The 17,144-nt window shown below is 41.4% G+C and overlaps 1 protein-coding gene and 1 non-coding gene across 4 annotated transcripts in view; one reads left to right on the top strand and one right to left on the bottom strand.

The window, feature by feature from the left end:
* The window catches only part of ZNF407 (zinc finger protein 407), a 684,045-nt gene that overhangs the window by 479,872 nt on the left and 187,029 nt on the right, over window positions 1–17,144 (top strand). The window lies entirely within an intron of this gene.
* TRNAT-UGU (transfer RNA threonine (anticodon UGU)) lies at window positions 3,454–3,525 on the bottom strand. The gene has a single exon. It is a non-coding gene; the product is annotated as a tRNA-Thr (tRNA).

Genomic DNA, 17,144 nt, shown 5'->3' with positions numbered 1-17,144 from the left:
GGGCAGCCCATGTTCTTTTCTGTGGCCACACAATGGTAGATCTACCTCTTAGTACTACTAGGAGCTGGGGCTGGGATTTAAGCTGAGAAAATAAGCCTAGTCTGAATCTCCTTCCTGTGATGCTTTTAACCAAAAAGAAATGGAATAAACCAAGGTGTGGAAAAGCGCATAATAATGATGGGTGTTATTTACTTGTATGCTTTCATCTCTGAAGCTAATGGCAGTCTTAGAGGGGGATTTAAACTGGGAAAATGGCAAGAGGAAGAGTTAAGAAGCCTTTCCCCATAGCCCTGATCCAAATGCCAGTTCCCGCACACACAGCTGCTTTCAAACTGCTTTAAATAGAGAGCTGATCACAGACCTCAAACATCACACCCAGTTTTTTTCTATATTTCACTGAGAATGAGAGACAAAAAATAGGTATTCTTTTAAGGAGGGGCTAGTTTTTTAAAATGCCACAAGGTTTTGAATCCAAGAGATATTGTTTTAAATATACAGGGCTTTCCAGAACCAAGCCATCCCAAATCAGCTACCACAGTAACTTCATTTGCCTATGTCTTTGAGCATGCAGAGCATGGTGAACGGGCCCCTCTCTGTTACAGCATCCAAACTCTGAAACTGTCTCCTTCAGGAGGTTCATGAAGCTCATCCCTTAAAACTCCTGTTTAGAAACTCAAGTTGTAAGTAGTTTTCAAACTGGTCTTTTTAAGGATTGCAATGAAAGTTAACCCAATAAATGTTGCTGCAAAGGTGTGTATCTAGTTCAATATTCATATGAGACATACATTAATGTTTTGATAGCTGTCACAATTATTCTCCAGATATTTTTTATGTAATTAATTTTTTTAATTAATGGCCATTAAGTTAATGGCCATCATTAAAATTGATGGAGTGTCTACCTTGTGATCCCAGTGTGTGAAGTAAGAAGCAGGTTTTGCCCCTTCTTAACTGTGTCCCATTGAACTCAATGAAAACCACGAGAACCATGCCAATTCCGTTTTTAGCTGTGTTTCTGCATTCTGTTTCTTGGCCATGCTGAGGTGTAACTGAATGTTGGGAAACTGGCATGAAAGGGTGTAAACTAGCTTGTATATATAGATACATAAGAATTAAGATGTAAATCGTCTCAATTTCTTTCTTTTGAAACTAAAGCAGAACAACATTCCTTTTAACTTTGTCTTATAATCTCAAGGCAGATACATTTGACTCCTGGGCAAGTACTTATGATTCCAAATAAGAAATGATTCCAAATAAGTTTGCTGCATCTCTGAGAAAAGGAACATTTTGTATGCTATATTTTTAACTGTGCTACTTTATTACCAGAAGCTAGAAATCAATGCTGGTTTCTTCTTTCTGATAATTAAAAGGGTGGTTTATCTTTATATGGATCTTTAATTTTAATAAGCTAATAATTCTGATTTTAGCTACTATTATCTTAATAGCTAAGCAGTCTTAAACATTTCTTCTGCTAATTTCTTTGGTGCTTTAGCCATCTTATCAATCTGTGTGAATGCTAGCTATATGGTGAACTCTACTGGGAAAGGTAGGCTAGCACTGTCAAGGGCACTGCAGATGTTTTGTATTGCTACTGTTTGTCAGTGTTAAGGGTGTAGTGTATGGTTTTCATTAAAGATCCTCATGCTGTTTTGCCTATTCACTGCCACCCTTTCTACTTTTGTGGATTTTGATTTTAAAAAATCTGATTAGTTTGTTAATTAATCAGCTTCATTGGGTTTCATTTGGATTTTTCCCATGATGGTTTTATTGCTAAGAGTACTAGCTTTTCCTGGAGTGCCCTAATTATTTTATAGTATAGTTAACCAAACAAAAGAAAAGAATGTATTCAGGCAGTCTGGAAAAAGATATTTGTATCCAAAGTTAGAAACTCTGCATTCCTATCACCATCTTTATTCGCAGCTTTTCAGTAGTAATGGAGAGGACAGTGAAGGGAAATGATTCTATCTTATCTGAGATTCAGAATTACATTTTATCTACTTCTAGATTAAGGATTTTAAGATTTAAAATGGAAGCTTGCATTTTATATTAGATGAAAAGAAAAATAATGAGGCCTCTTTCTTAATGAATTTGAAAACCAATTGGATTTTAGTTTTTCCAGTGCAGAACAAATAAAATAAAATAAACATCGTACTTTATTTACTAACCACTGAATTGAATTGTTTGCCTTTTATTACAGATATAAAGCAAAGACTATGAAAAGGCAATCATTTCTGCAGCTTTCAGACTTCCAGTAACATATCTCTTGTGGTTTAAATAACAGATAGTTTAAGTGTTTTTCCATTACCTTTGTGTAAATGAAAAATGCATAAAATATTTTAACAAGGCAGAAGTAATCCAAGGAAATTGTTATTTTGTGTTACAAATTAGGTTATTTCTGTCATAAAATTAAAAGAAAAAAATCAACGCAAGGACATTTCAGCTTAATATCATTTACCAAAAGGAACATGTAGCAGATTTAATGAGCTAGCAGGTCACCTGAATCCAGCTGTTTCCGACCAGCTTTATGAAACAGAGAATGCAGCTAGCGGTAGGAGGTAAGCATTATTACAAGCTCTCAAGGAGTTACAAAATCGATTTCTGCTTGAATGAATTAATTTAGATTATCAATTTATAACCAGCTACACGAATCCCATCAGCTCAACAATTCAGTGAATGATCAGGCTCAGCCCTTGCAAGAGTTTAACAATTAGAGAGATCTCCAATTACCTCCTGTCCTTTGGTGATAAAGTTAGTATGACAGGAGGGCAAGGAAGAATGTTTGCCTAAGGATTTGGAAATGGTAAAGTATAACACCTGAAAATGAAAAAAAAGCATCTCTAGCTAAATCTTCTTGTTAAACTCTTATAACTAAAGTGGTCTACAATGGATACAGGGTTACAAATGGAAATTTGTGATTCACATATACCCCAGCCATTCAGCTTCTTAGATGACTTTGGACAAGTGTCTCTTTGACCAGATGTTCAAAAAGTCATGTGGCTCAGCTACTTGAGATGGAACAGAGTTACTAATTCAGAGTACAGATGGGACAGAGTTGCATTTTTAAATGCTGCCTCACATCAAAAACTCTGCTTATGGAAAACTAACATATCAAATTAAAGACCTATCTGAGATAGTAGCTATACTACATGCTTCTTCTTCTTCTTTTTAAACTGTAGTATAAAAATGGAAGAGCCAGTCCAAGACATCTTGGCATCTTAGCCGAAAATCCAAATGGCAGTTCCTGAAATGAAAACTTTTTTCGTTTTTTTAACGGAATGACTAACCATTTCTTGGTCTCCAGTTACTACCTGAGATGGTATTCATTCTTCCTCCTGTTAGAACACAAAACGCTGCCTTATGGTGAATCAGATAATTAGTCCATGTATCTACGTACAGTCTACACTGACTGTCAGCGGCTCTCCAAGGTTGCAGGCAGGAGTCTTTCCCAGCCCTACTTGGAGATACCAGGGATTGAACCTGGGACCTTCTGCATACAAAGCAGATGCTCTAGCACTGAGCTATGACCCCATCCCCTGATAGCTGACCCTGACACTTTGTACTTGAAAAAGTATTGTGGAAATGATAAATAATATAAAGAAGAACCTTTTTATCTTGGTGGCCACATTGACAATTTTAAATTGATCAGCAGACATCAATTAATGGTATATGTGCTTGCTTTTGCTTCTCTGTGTTAGGGCTGCTCATTAAATGGGTGAGGGGGGAACTGGACTGCTGCAGCTTGATCGGTACAAATCAGTTTCTGTGATGCTTTTCACAGCTTAGAGGTGAATATTATCATCTGTAAAGTTGTTCCTAAGGGCATAGCTAAAATGCAGATTATAAAGTTGGCAACTCTTGTGCTGAAGACCTATTCTCTCCCTCTCTCTCTGAGGCATGAACACACATTCCTGGAGAATAAACATCCAGCCATCTAAATTCTCTCTCTCTTTCTCACTCTCACTCTCACTCACTCACTCATTCTTTCCCATGGCACAAAATCTCCAAAACAACAACAACCCAGAGTTACTACTAGGAAAGAAAGGTTGGAAAGCACTTCTTTTCCCTGCTCACCATGCCACTTTTGTTTTTCTAGTTGTGCTGTATTTGTATCCCATGGAACACCAATCCCACTGAGCCACATCACATCCACACCTTCAAAACACATTACTCTCTTGACATGGCCAATAGAGATGGGGCTGGTTCCTATTAAAATGTAGAGTAGAGCCAAATTAACATATACCATATGGGAATAGCAATAGGCCAGATGGACATGGAGAAGGGGAGTCTGATAGAGCAACTGATGCTGCAATTATTAGTTTTTGTTCTGCACTGGTGATACTGTAACAACTCCAGAAACATGCCAGAGTAAACGATTTCCAGATATAAAATGTGTTTACGTATGTGTGAATGGTCTGATTTCCTAGTAGTCACAGTTAAACTGAAGTGGCAGTATTTAAGCCAATATAGCCCTCATAACTTCAATAGGGCCATAGTGTCTTAAAGTTCACTCACTGCCCCCCACCCTTTTTGTTAGGTGTCATGAGACTTTGTTAGAGAAGCATCTCTGTAGAGTCCCATAGCCATTTCTGTGCAGGTAAATCATCTATGACATGTTCCTTACAAGGTCATTCTTCCAGTCTTTCTCAGAGAGTAGGTAATATATGTTGTGTATTTAGCATTACCTCTAAAATGTGCAACTGCTTCATGTGAATGAAGAGGTAGAATATAAGACATACAGTAATGCTGTCCTACTAACTCCACAGTCAGAACATTATCTATAAACATTGTAGAACAGGATATTTTAACTTGTCATCTCTTTTCAGTTGGTCCAGAAGGACCAGAGACATTATCCTCAATAGTTTGTTTATCCCCAGACAACTGTGAAAAGCTTTAAGGCAGTTTAATGTAGATAAAAGCTTTGGCTTTTATCCCATCTCATCATTTGAGAATTCTGGCTATAGAGAACTATAATTTGTCAAATATATTTTCCCTTTTTCTGAATTCTGGGTTGGCTAAGCCTTTGAGTACAATCCCTGGTGCTTACCTTAGCACCACCTCACCATAATTGCAAATGTACCTTTCCTCCACTGCATTGCAGTTAGAGAGAGAGAAAAAGAGAGAGAGCACACTCCTGGCAGCAGGCTAGGATGGGCAAATGACCTCAAAATGCTGAGGGCCTATATCTGCAGTGTTCCACATTATTGATAGTAGCAGAGATATTGACAGTCTGTGCTTGGAAGGAAAATAGGAGTTTGATATGACATATTGTGTGTCTCAGCAAGACTCATAAATAATTTTGACAAGTTTTTGTATGCATGGGAAAGTCCTTGATTCAGCCTCCCATAAAAATAAACTTCTATTATGGAATGTATTTGTCAAGTGGCTGTGTGATGGATGGAGCTGCGTTTACCCCTTGGCAGTTCGATGAGTTTTAGATGCACAGCTTACCAGAGAGGATTTACGGGCAGTAAGGAAATAATTATTCAGTATGAAATACATAATTCTTGTACCTGAATTTTCATTTTTTTATTATTATATTTTGTTTCTGTTGTGTTACTGGTCTTTAAGACAAAAGGCCCTGCCATTTTACTTGGAGTTATTGTTCCTTGTTTGATTTCTGAATAAGCTTGATTTGATCACACTTATATCTGTTTTGAAACTTGGCTTATATGTTTTTCACTAATTGGATTTGGGTTTATATGCATTCTCTGTCAACTCAAAAACTTGAAGTTTACAAATAAAAATATGTTGTTTAAAATTAACCCCTTAAATATTTTATTATAGGCTTCCTTGAAGTGTAAGAATGAATAGACCCATTTCAGACTGTTTTTCAGGTGGGCTATGGGATGGAGACTGCCTTGGTTGGCCTGACAGAGGATCTCCAATGGGAAATTGACAGAGAGAGTGTGACTCTGTTGGTCCTTTTGGACCTCTCAGCAGCTTTCAATACTAACCATAGTATCCTTCTTGAGTGTCTGAGGGGTTTGGGAGTGGGAGACACTGCTTTGCAGTGGTTCTGCTCCGACCTCTCAAGCAGATTCCAAATGGTGACGCTTGGCGACTATTGTTCTTCAGATGGTGAACTTTTATATAGGTGCTTGTCATATCCTATAAAGCCCTAAGTAGCTTAGGCCCTGGGTATTTAAGAGAACGTCTTCTTCACTATGAGCCCCACCACCCATTGAAATAGTCTGGAAAGGTCCATCTGTGGTTGCCACCAGCTCATCTGAGCAACGGACCTTCTCTCTTGCTGCCCAAAGACTCTGGAATGCGTTCCCTGCTGAAATAAGAGCCTCCACGTCTTTGACAGTTTTCAGAAAGTCTTTAAAGACACATTTATTCACTCAAGCTTTTAACTAGGATTGTGGTTTAAACGGTTATAATGTTTTAATTCCTGATTTTTTAAAAAATACTTTTGTGAACCACCCAGAGAAATAAGTTTGGAGTGGTGTACAAATATCGTATCTATCTATTCTATATTAATTCTCTAAGGTGTACCCGTGGTTAATCCTATGCATGGCAGGTCTCACAAGAATTAGTGACCATAAGCAGCATGGTGATTGGGCAGTGGAGATTCCATATGCGGACAGGGAGGAGGAGCCTATGGCACCATGGTGATTGGGCAGTGGAGATTCCATATGCAAATAGGGGGAGGAGCCTGTGATGGTTAAGGTCAGTTGGAGTGCAACTGTTACTGGTCGGAAGATGTTCTTGATTGTAGAGGAGAGGAATCTGTCTCTCTATATAAAAGGATAGTGGGCAGGGGTCTGTGAAGAGAGAGGTTATGAGGGAGGAAAGAGCCCCTTCAGGAGAAGGAGGCTGCCGTTGTGCGAATTAGATGAAGAATAAGATGAACAAGATCTGTTAACTCAGGAAGGGGGGGAGAGAGAGAGAAGGGAGGTGAAGAAAGACAGAGGGGAAGAGTGAGTGGAGGAGAGAGAAAGAGAGAGAAAGAAGGGAGGGGAAGAGATAAAGAAGGAAGGGCCTGAGGGGAATGAGCAACCATGGTGGCACCTGTGGGCAGCAAGGAAGGGCCCAGTCCACCACTGCTGCTGTTTGGGGCTACCAGAGCCGTTGGTGGAGGGAGGGAGGCAGGCAAGGGATGAGCCCAGGCCTGTCAGCAGCCTGAGGGGAACGAGCAGCCATGGCAGTGGTTAGGGATGGGCACGGAACCACGGAGGCACAGTCTTGCACTGGGCGGTGTCTAGCTTTAAGGGTGGGGGGTAGTACTTATCCCTCCCACTGCTTTTTGCTCCCACTGCTCCCACTCCCCCTCCGGTGCTCCACTCAGAAGCAAAGTTTTAGGGGTGGCAACGTTCCTCCCTGCAGCCCCGCCGTTGCCCAGAAAAAGGGGAAGTTGCCACCACACATGTGCCCATTGCGGCATTCGCGCGCCACACACATCACACGTTGCATGCGCATGCCACAACAGGCGCGTCCGTGGCGGCAACTTCCCCTTTTTTCTGGGCCACGACGGGGCCAGGGGTGGCAGGGAGGAACGCTGCCACCCCTAAAACTTTGGAGTAGAGCGCCGGAGGGGGAAAAGCGGCGGGAGGGGTAAGTACTACCGCCTTGCCCTTAAAGCTAGACACCCGCCGGACCGCCAGAGCGGCCCAATTCCGAACTGGTTCGGAGGCCTCTAACATGGCCTCTGGACTGGTTCGTGCACATCCCTAGTAGTGGTGGCAGCGAGGAAGGGCCCAGTCAACTGCTGCTGCTTCTGCTTCTGCCTCTGCCTCTGCTCCTGCTCCTGCTCCTGCTCCTGCTCCTGTGGGTGAGAAGCTGGGTGAGGATGGGGAGGTCTCTGGGGAGAGAAGGGTGAAACTTGGCCAGTAGGCACCAGCAACGCTGCAGCCGCAACCAAGAGGGATGAGGGGGATGGAATAAAGGGATGAAGGAGTGACCAAGAGAGGTGGGGGTGTGTGGAAGCAACGAGATGGAGGAGGAGGAGCAGGAGTGTGACAGGTGAGGGTGGAGTAATCTCTGAGGTGAGGGGGGCTGTGGCAGGGAGTGAGGGGAGCAATCAAGTACATGGCTTAAGCTAGTAATAAATTAAGTAAATATATTAAAGTTCACTTTCCTATTATGCACTCTTTAGTGCTATAAGATTCACTTTTGGCTTTTTCTTCTCCTCTTCCCACTACTATCATTGTTTAATATTTCTTGAATACCAACAGCATAATTCGTACTATTTTCTCACTTTGACTTGTTAAGCCACCTGCTTCTGAAATATGACCATGAACTTTATAATTCATCTTCTCTCTCAGGTCAATTTTCTTAGCAGATGTTTGGCTAACCAGTTAACTTAGTCAACTCACTGACCTTTATCCTGCCTTTCTTCTTTGTTTGGGTTCAGCTCTTTATTTGTTGTACTTTGTTATAGTGCTTTTGCCTGCAGTCAAGAGAACTGTGGAACAAATAGTTTCATGAGCAAATGGGGATCTTTCTCTAAGTGTAAACTCCAGCACTTTGGAGACCCTTGGCAAGCGGCCTCAGTAACCTCGAAGTGGCGGTAGGTGCAAACCGAGAATTCTCTCGTGCTGCCTCTAACACTCTTGGATGTTCTGTTCAGAGGGAGAATGCACTGCTATTTTGGAAAGGGAGTTGACCCTTTGTCAGGGACACAGAAAGCATCCTTTATCACATTGGAGCCAATCCTGCTTTCAATAGATGGTACTTATCGTCACCTTAAATGGCGCAGCGGGGAAATGATGGACTAACAAGCAGAAGGTTGCCGGTTCAAATCCCCGCTGGTACTAAATCTGGCAGCAGCAATATAGGAAGATGCTGAAAGGCATCATCTCATACTACGCAAGAGGAGGCAATGATAAACCCCTCCTGTATCCTACCAAAGAAAACCACAGGGCTCTTTAGCCGCCAGGAGTCGAAATTGACTTGACAGCACACTTTACCTTACCTTTACTTATAAATTGCATAAATGACCCTGGAACAGTTTCATTTTCCCCCATTTTTTAATACAAATAGTTTTGTTATTTATATTCATTTTTCTCTTTTATTTTTCCTATGACAGATTTCAGACTTCCATTTCAAACTATTACTTACGTGATGTGGCCCATGGATTAGACTTTGAGTTGGGCCACCTAGATTATTTTGACTGGCAATCAGACAAGTTACCATTAGATAAATGTTCTCTTTTTTTCCTAGGTTTAAGATTATGTAGGTACAAACAAATTGTTTGAGGGTTCTCAATAAGCACATTCATTAGAGATATTCCTGTTGTATCTGCTGCAGCTAAAAATCTTTTCTGTCCATTACAAATCTCACTTGTAGAAAGAAGTTTATAATTTAGCTATTAACATATTCTTTTGATTTAAACCATAGTTTTTGAAACTTTTTTCCAGTTAAAAATGTTTTTATACTCTTTCTGTTAAGACTAGTTAATTTGGAATTTCTTTGCAGAATGAGGGAAAGTAACATAATTTCAACCATTTTTTGACCTTCTTTTAACTGGGTGTTGGGGGAAAGGCTTTTTAAAATGAAATTAACATGTACTTTAGGGGTTTTTTTTTATTCCTGCCCAAAGTAAGTGTATCCGTAAATAAACAGAAAAGCTCTTAAAATTGAACATCCCCCCCTGCACAACCATTACTATTTAAAGCTTGCTTTTTCCCATGCAGGATTATTTGAGCAACATTTTAAATACATATCCCATGAGGCAATTCATAGATATTGTGAAGTTCCACATAAGTGTTCTGCATTAATACTACCTCAATCTCAATTGACATATAATAGTTGGACATGATGTTTTGTAATTGATATTCACATTAATTTCAACAACATGTACTGCAGTATTTTAAGATTTTATTTCCCTAATATCTTCAGGCTCCCTCATTTCATTTTTCTGGTGCTTCAAGGGTCTGTCAAGGTATATATCAGTGCATCTCAAAGCACAAAATGGATTGAAACCTAGGAGCCTGCAAGCAAACTAAATGATCACAGCTGCTGCACATTGCATGGAGTTTGAGGTGGTCTCCTAAGAGTGTTTTTTCCTTGTCATCTGCCAAAGACTTGATTAATATTATAGGATATAGAATTTGGATGATATAGTTAATGATCAGACAGCAAAGTGAACCGGCTTTAAAAAAAAGATCAGTGCATCTCATACTATCATATCCATGTAAATTGTATGTGATTCAATTGTAATACAGCTGCACGTGTAGATCTCAGGGTTCTGCTCTTACATCAAACTGATGTAAAAGAAGTTATACAGTTTCAGATCCTTAAAGACTTTGTACAGTCTCGTATATTACGCTGGCTTTACAAATTATAATTCATGTAGCCTTATTTGCCTTGGTCCTTCAGCTCAGCTCTGGGCTGGCGAGAGGTATGTCCTGGCAGAAATTCAACAGGATGTCACTTTCAAGTTATGCATTTGATGAATTTCTGTGTGATGCATCTCTACATGGCACAGTACTTCTCCAAAATGCCACCCGTATATTAAATACCCAGATATAAATTCAGCAATCGACACTCCATCCACATTCACTTTCTACAGATTAACCTGGCAGTTTTCTGCATGGTACATTTGTGACATCCTTGGCATACCATGAATGGAGTGCTAATAGCATGCAGTAAATCTGCCTTCTGATAGCATTTAGCTGTGGTCCTCAAATAACCTGCCCTGGATTCTAGAGACATTTTCAGCCTTAGAACGTTGTCCATTTGGCACCAATTGCTCACTATTCTGCCAAAAGCAGTATCTATAATTGGAGGTATTGCAGTTCCTCCCAAGCATTTAAATGGAATTTATTTTGAACCTATTAATAGCATGTACACAAATGGAAGAGATTCAATTATAGTCATAATAATTGTTTTGCCAGTTGATCTGTGGAACTACATAACACTGGGTACAGTAATGCTATATCTTTGAATTACATGCAAGGGTAAACGAGATTGGGGTGGCATCTCTGACTCAAAGTGGAGGGACAAAAAGAACCACTGAGTAGCAAGGGCAGTGGCAGTGGCAAATATCCCAATTATATTTAAGCCAAATAAGGGGGACAGCATGGTTCACAAACCTATTCAGGCATACCCTGAAAACAATTAATTTTGCTATTTTGGGAGAAGGCATGTGTCACCATGTGCTGAGGCAACCAAGTAACATCATCTTCTACATTGGCAAACAAGGAAATACAACGAAATGTATTTTGCAACCTGGCAATTCTCCCAACTTTATTCAAACTCAGGTTCAAAAAAGGTCTTGTGTTGCTCTCAGTCTGATGGAAGGGAAGAAGTTCACTGAAAGAGGGATAGGTAAAGCTGATTACACCCGTTGGATTTCTGCCTGGACATTTACAATATTTATTTTTATTTATTTATTTATTAACATATTTTATACCACCTAAAACTTATGTCTCTGGGCGGTTTACAACAAAATAAAAACAGAAAGTAAAACATTAGTTAAAACAAAAATGAAAAGTTTAAAACATTGCAACAATTTAAAATTTTTAGAAGAATATTTTAAAACAACATTAAAACCATTAAAACAATATTAATTAAAAGCCTGGGTGAACAGATGCTTCTTTAAAGACTTTTTAAAAGCTGTCAGAGATGGGGAGGCTCTTATTTCACTAGGGAGCACATTCCAAAACCTTGGGGCAGCAGCAGAGAAGGCCCGTACCTTAGTGGCCACCAGACAAGCTGGTGGCAAATGCAGACAGACCTCTCCAGCTGATCTCAGTTGGTGGTGGGGTTCATGATGAAGAAGACGTTCTCTTAAATACCCAAGGCCCAAGCTGTTTAGGGCATTATAGGTTATAACCAACACCTTGTATTTTGCCTGGAGCCAGTGTAGCTCCTTCAATACAGGAGTTATATGATCTCTCCAAGATGACCCAGAGACTAACCTGGCTGCTGCATTCTGGACCAACTGTAGTTTCCGGACTGCATACAAGGGCAACCCCACATAGAGCACATTGCAGTAATCCAGTCTGGAGGTTACCAGCAGATGTACCACTGTTTTGAGGTCGTTTACCTCAAGAAACGGACGCAGCTGGCGTATCAGCCGAAGCTGATAGAAGGCACTTCTGGCCACTGCCTCAACCTGGGAGACCAGGGAGAGGCTTGGATCCAGAAGCACCCCTAGACTGTGTACCTGTTCCTTCTGGGGAAGTGTGACCCCATCCAGAACAGGCAAATCCAAATCGTTTCTCGAGTACCGACCCCGCACAATGAGTACCTCCATCTTATCTGGATTCCGTCTCAGTTTGTTATCCCTCATCCAGCCCATCACCGAGTCCAGGCAGGCATTTAGGGAGGTTTTGCCCTCTCCCGATGATGCTGACATGGAGAAGTAGATTTGGGTGTCATCAGCATACTGATAGCACCATGCACCAAATCTCCTGATGATCTCTCCCAGCAGTTTCATGTAGATGTTAAACAACATCGGAGACAATATGGAGCCCTGAGGCATACCATACAAAAGTTCAGACTTTGAAGAAGAGCAGTCTCCAAGGGACATCATCTGGAACCTGTCCGAGAGGTAGGAGCGGAACCACCGCAAAGCAGTGCCTCCAACTCCCAACCTCCTCAGACGCTCCAGAAGGATACTGTGGTGGATAGTATCGAAAGCCTCCACATTACACAATAGTAGGTAGTATATTGGGGAAACACTGTACATTTGAAAACAATATGACGCATATACCTATAATCCAGTTAAACTGTCCATCACTATTTAACTGCATTAAGTCCATGAGCCAGACCCACAATGTTGGCCATCAGTACTATGTCAGGGATGAATGTTCACAGTGATTTGTGGTATCTACCTCCCTAGAAATGGGAAAATGGTGATAGCATGGTTGCACTTACAGCTTTCTGTGTATTTCCTCCATTTCTTTATCCCTACCTCTAAACCATTAGGATAAAATTGCAATCATTTTTTCACAGAGGAAAAGGTTAGGGTAAGTAAACAAATTGTTGCACTCTCTCCGTGGAGTAATCTTTGGAGGCCCTTCCTGCCAATTTTCATTTCCATCCCTCTGACAACATTAATATACTGTTATAGTAGTTTTTGTGTTTTAAATTTTTTAAAGCTTTTTAAAACACCATTGCAAATTTGGCAACTGCAGGTCCGATCGTCAAGACAACAAAAGCAGAACACATTGAAAGCTGAAAGTATTGCCATGCTACCACCTATTTTCCATCTCTGGGGGTGCAGACAGAGGTGCCCAGACCTTGGGGCACTGCCACTTAAATTGGGGGGGGGGGCTCAGCTCTGAAGCCCTTCAGGTCTGGGCGCCAAAATTACCTAGGTGCGCCACTGTGTGCAGACCTCAAAAAAATGTGCATTTGGTCCCCCAGAAGGTACCGACCACCCCAGCTGGCTCATGTACTCAATGAATAGGTAGATAGTTTGAGCAGTGAATGACTTACAGTATTTCCATATAAGATGGGGTATATGTCTTACTTCTTGAACAATAGGGATTGGCATTAGAACAAAGCAAGTTCTTTTCATCAGCCACTTAACACGTAAGACTGTTACATATAACAGTCAAGCATGTATAACTGGCTACTAGATTGCAGCCATAATTTCAAGTGATGTTATATTAAACATTCAAAAAGCGGGTGTGGGGGAAGCTCAATAGACATTTTATTTATGTTTTTGACTACTGCTGATGTAATTAGAACATAATGCATAGAACAATGCATTATACAAGAATACACTTGTATAATTACAATACTTTGGTTTAATTTTTTTTTAATCTCAATTGTTCCAAGTTCCAAGTATTTATTTAACATAGAAGTGGAGGCATTCACAGTTCACCTATGAAGCAAAACTGCTGGTGTATGTAGTGAAGCATCTTTAACACATGACTTAGAAAGAAAAACAGATTCAGTGATGAGAGCAATTTTAAATATATTTTTATGGAGATTTTGGTAATGTTTGCAGGAATTTGCTTTCCTTCCACCCCGACATCAGGTGTCATGTTTCACAGTGAAACTCTTTATAATTCCATATTAATTTACTAATGGTTGTATAGCTTATATTTAATGTATTTTCCAATCCCATGGCACCACAAAAAGTTCCACATTTTATCTCTACCTGCAAGAACATGAGCTAATTGAAATAAGGCAAAAATCTACAAGGGAGGATCACGGCATGACTCAGCAGCAGAGTACAGAATTTGGGGCTTGCATTTCAAAAGAGATGAAAAGCTCCTGTCTTTCCTTTTTCTAGCCCTTAAATACTTTCTCCCCAGCTGATGCCACTTCCTGTTTGCTCCCTGGCTTCCTTATTATTCTCCCACAAGACAAGGCTCTCCATTATCTGCTTTAGGGAACTTGACAAGCAAGTGCAGAAAAGCAAATTTGCCAAACATCAGGTTATGTATGGCACACCTTATCTTTTCTCACTAGCATATTCCCTTAGAAGAAGTTAGCCACAAATGCATATGGTTTTGGATTATTTATTTTTTTATTTTATTAAATTTATATCCTGCCCAAACATACGTCTCTGGGCGGCTAACAATTAAAACATATATAAAAATTAAAACAATGCAACATATAACACATATATAAAAGTTAAAACAATACAATAATTTAAAAACCATGAAATTAACAAACAGTATTGTTAATTAAAAACCTGAGAAGGCTTGGGTAAAAAAAAAAGGTTTTCAAATGTTTTTTAAAAATAGCCAGAAATGGGGACGATCGTAACTCAGCAGGGAGTGCATTCCACAATCTCAGGGCAGCAGCTGAGAAGGCCCGTCTCTGTGTGACCACCAAACAAGTTGGCAGTAACTGGAGACGGACCTCCTCAGATGACCTCAATGGGAGGTGGGGTTCGTAGCGCAGAAGATGCTCTCTTAAATACCCAGGACCTAAGCCATTTAGGGCTTTATAAGTTATAACTAGCACTTTGTATTTTGCCCGGAAACCTATCAGCAGCCAGTGTAACTCCATCAGCAAAGGAGTAATATGGTCTCTCCGAGATGACCCAGAGACCAGCCTGGCTGTCGCATTCTGAACCAACTGAAGTTTCCAGACTACATACAAAGGCAGCCCCACGAAGAGCACATTACAGAAGTCAAGTCTGGAGGTCACCAACAAATGTACCACTGTTTTGAGGTCATTGATCTCGAGAAATGGATGAAGCTGGCATATCAGCCGGAGCTGATAGAAAGCACCCCTGGCCACTGTCTCAACTTAAGAAACCAAGGAGAGGTGTGGATCCAGGAGTACTCCCAGACTGCGAACCTGTTCCTTTTGGGGAAGTGTGACCCCATCCAGAACAGGTAGATCAAAATCGTCTCTGGAGTTCTGACCCTGCACAATAAGTACCTCCGTCTTATCTGGATTCAGCTTCAGTTTATTCTCCCTCATCCAGCCCATTACTGCTTCCAGGCAGGCATTTAGGGAGGATATGCCTTCACCTAAAGAAGTTGACATGGAGAAGTAGATCTGGGAGTCATCAGCATACTGATAACACCCAGCTCCAAATCCCCTGATGATCTCTCCCAGCAGTTTCATGTAGATGTTAAAAAGCATTGGAGAGATTATGGAGCCTTGAGAGACACCATACTTAAGCTCAGATTTTGAAGTGCAACAATCTCCAATCGACACCATCTGGAATCTATCCGAGAGGTAGAGCGTAACAGTGCCTCCCACAGTGCCTCCCACCCCCAACAACCTCAAAGGTTCCAGAAGGATACTATGGTCGATAGTATCGAAAGCTGCCGAGAGATCCAAAAGGACCAACAGAGTCACACTTCCTCTGTCAATTCCCAATTGGAGAGCATCCATCAGGCCGACCAAGGCAGTCTCCACCCCATAGCCCAGCCGAAAGCCAGTTTGAAATGGGTCTAGATAATCAGTTTCCTCCAAGAGCGTCTGGAGCTGAGAGGCCACCACCCTCTCAATTACCTTGCCCAGCCATGGGAGGTTAGAGACAGTCCTATAATTGCTCAACTCTGAGGAATCTAATGCAGGCTTCTTTAGAAGAGGTCTAATAATTGCCTCCTTGAGGCAAGGAGGCATCCTGCCCTCCCTCAGAGAAGCATTTATGATTTCTACCAGGCCGCCTACAACAGCCTCCCCGCTAGAGAAAATAAGCCATGTTGGACAAGGGTCAAGAGAACAAGTGGTAGGCCTTACCGATCCAAGCAGCTTGTCCAAATCCTCAGGAGTCACAAACTGAAATTGATCTAGTCAAATTGCATTAGAGGAATAGTTGGACACCTCCAGTTCAGACATCAAATTAATTGTGGAGTCTTCATCTAGGTCGGCCCGAATCTGAGAGATTTTGTCTGTGAAAAATCCATTAAACACATCACAGTGGGTGACTGATGCTTCCAAATTCTGGTTCAAGGGAGTGGGGGCAGATACTAGCCCCCTCACAACCCTGAACAACTCCGCCGGACATGAACTCGCAGAAGCAATACGGGCAGAAAAGAATTGCTTCTTTGCCGCACGTATTGCCTAAGCATAGATCTTTAAGTGTGCTCTATATCGTAATCTGTCAGATTCGAGTCAAGTCTTTCTCCACTTGTGCTCCAGTCGCCTACCTTGCCGCTTCAGCCCCCGTAGATCTTCCGTATACCAAGGGGCCAATTTTGAAGCTTGTCGGAAGTGATGCTTAGGAGCAATCTTGTCTGCTGTCCTGGTGAGCAAGTTGTTCCAATTCTCAACCAGGGTATCAACAGGATCACCGGCAAAACCAACATTAAATCCTTCAAAGGCTTCTTGGAATCCTGCTGGATCCAATAACCTCTTTGGGCGGACCATTCTAATAGGCCCCTCACCCCTGCGGAGGTGGGAAGTGGTTGTAATCCCAACCTTAACCAGATGGTGGTCCGTCCATAACAATGGGGAAATCACAGGAGTTCCCATCCACAGAACACCACCTTCATCAGAGTAAAAGACCAAATCAAGCGTTTGACCTGCAGTGTGCGTTAGTCCAGAGACCACTTGGGATAGGCCCATAGTTGTCATGGCCGCTATGAACTCCTGAGCTGCCCCGGACAGATTGGTCCCAAAACAAACATTGAAGTCCCCCAGCACCAGAAGTCTGTGAGACTCCAATGCAAGACCCACGACCAAGGCCGTGAGCTCAGTAAGGGACTCAGTTGGGCAGTGGCGCTATCGGTACACCAACAAAAGTCCCAATCTATCCCTGGTCCCCAAACTCA

This window comes from Hemicordylus capensis, chromosome 4 (genome assembly GCF_027244095.1).
Source record: "Hemicordylus capensis ecotype Gifberg chromosome 4, rHemCap1.1.pri, whole genome shotgun sequence".
In the NCBI taxonomy this organism is placed as follows: domain Eukaryota; kingdom Metazoa; phylum Chordata; class Lepidosauria; order Squamata; family Cordylidae; genus Hemicordylus; species Hemicordylus capensis.
Note: the sequence above shows the minus strand (reverse complement) of the source record. Positions and strands in the feature narration are given on the sequence as shown.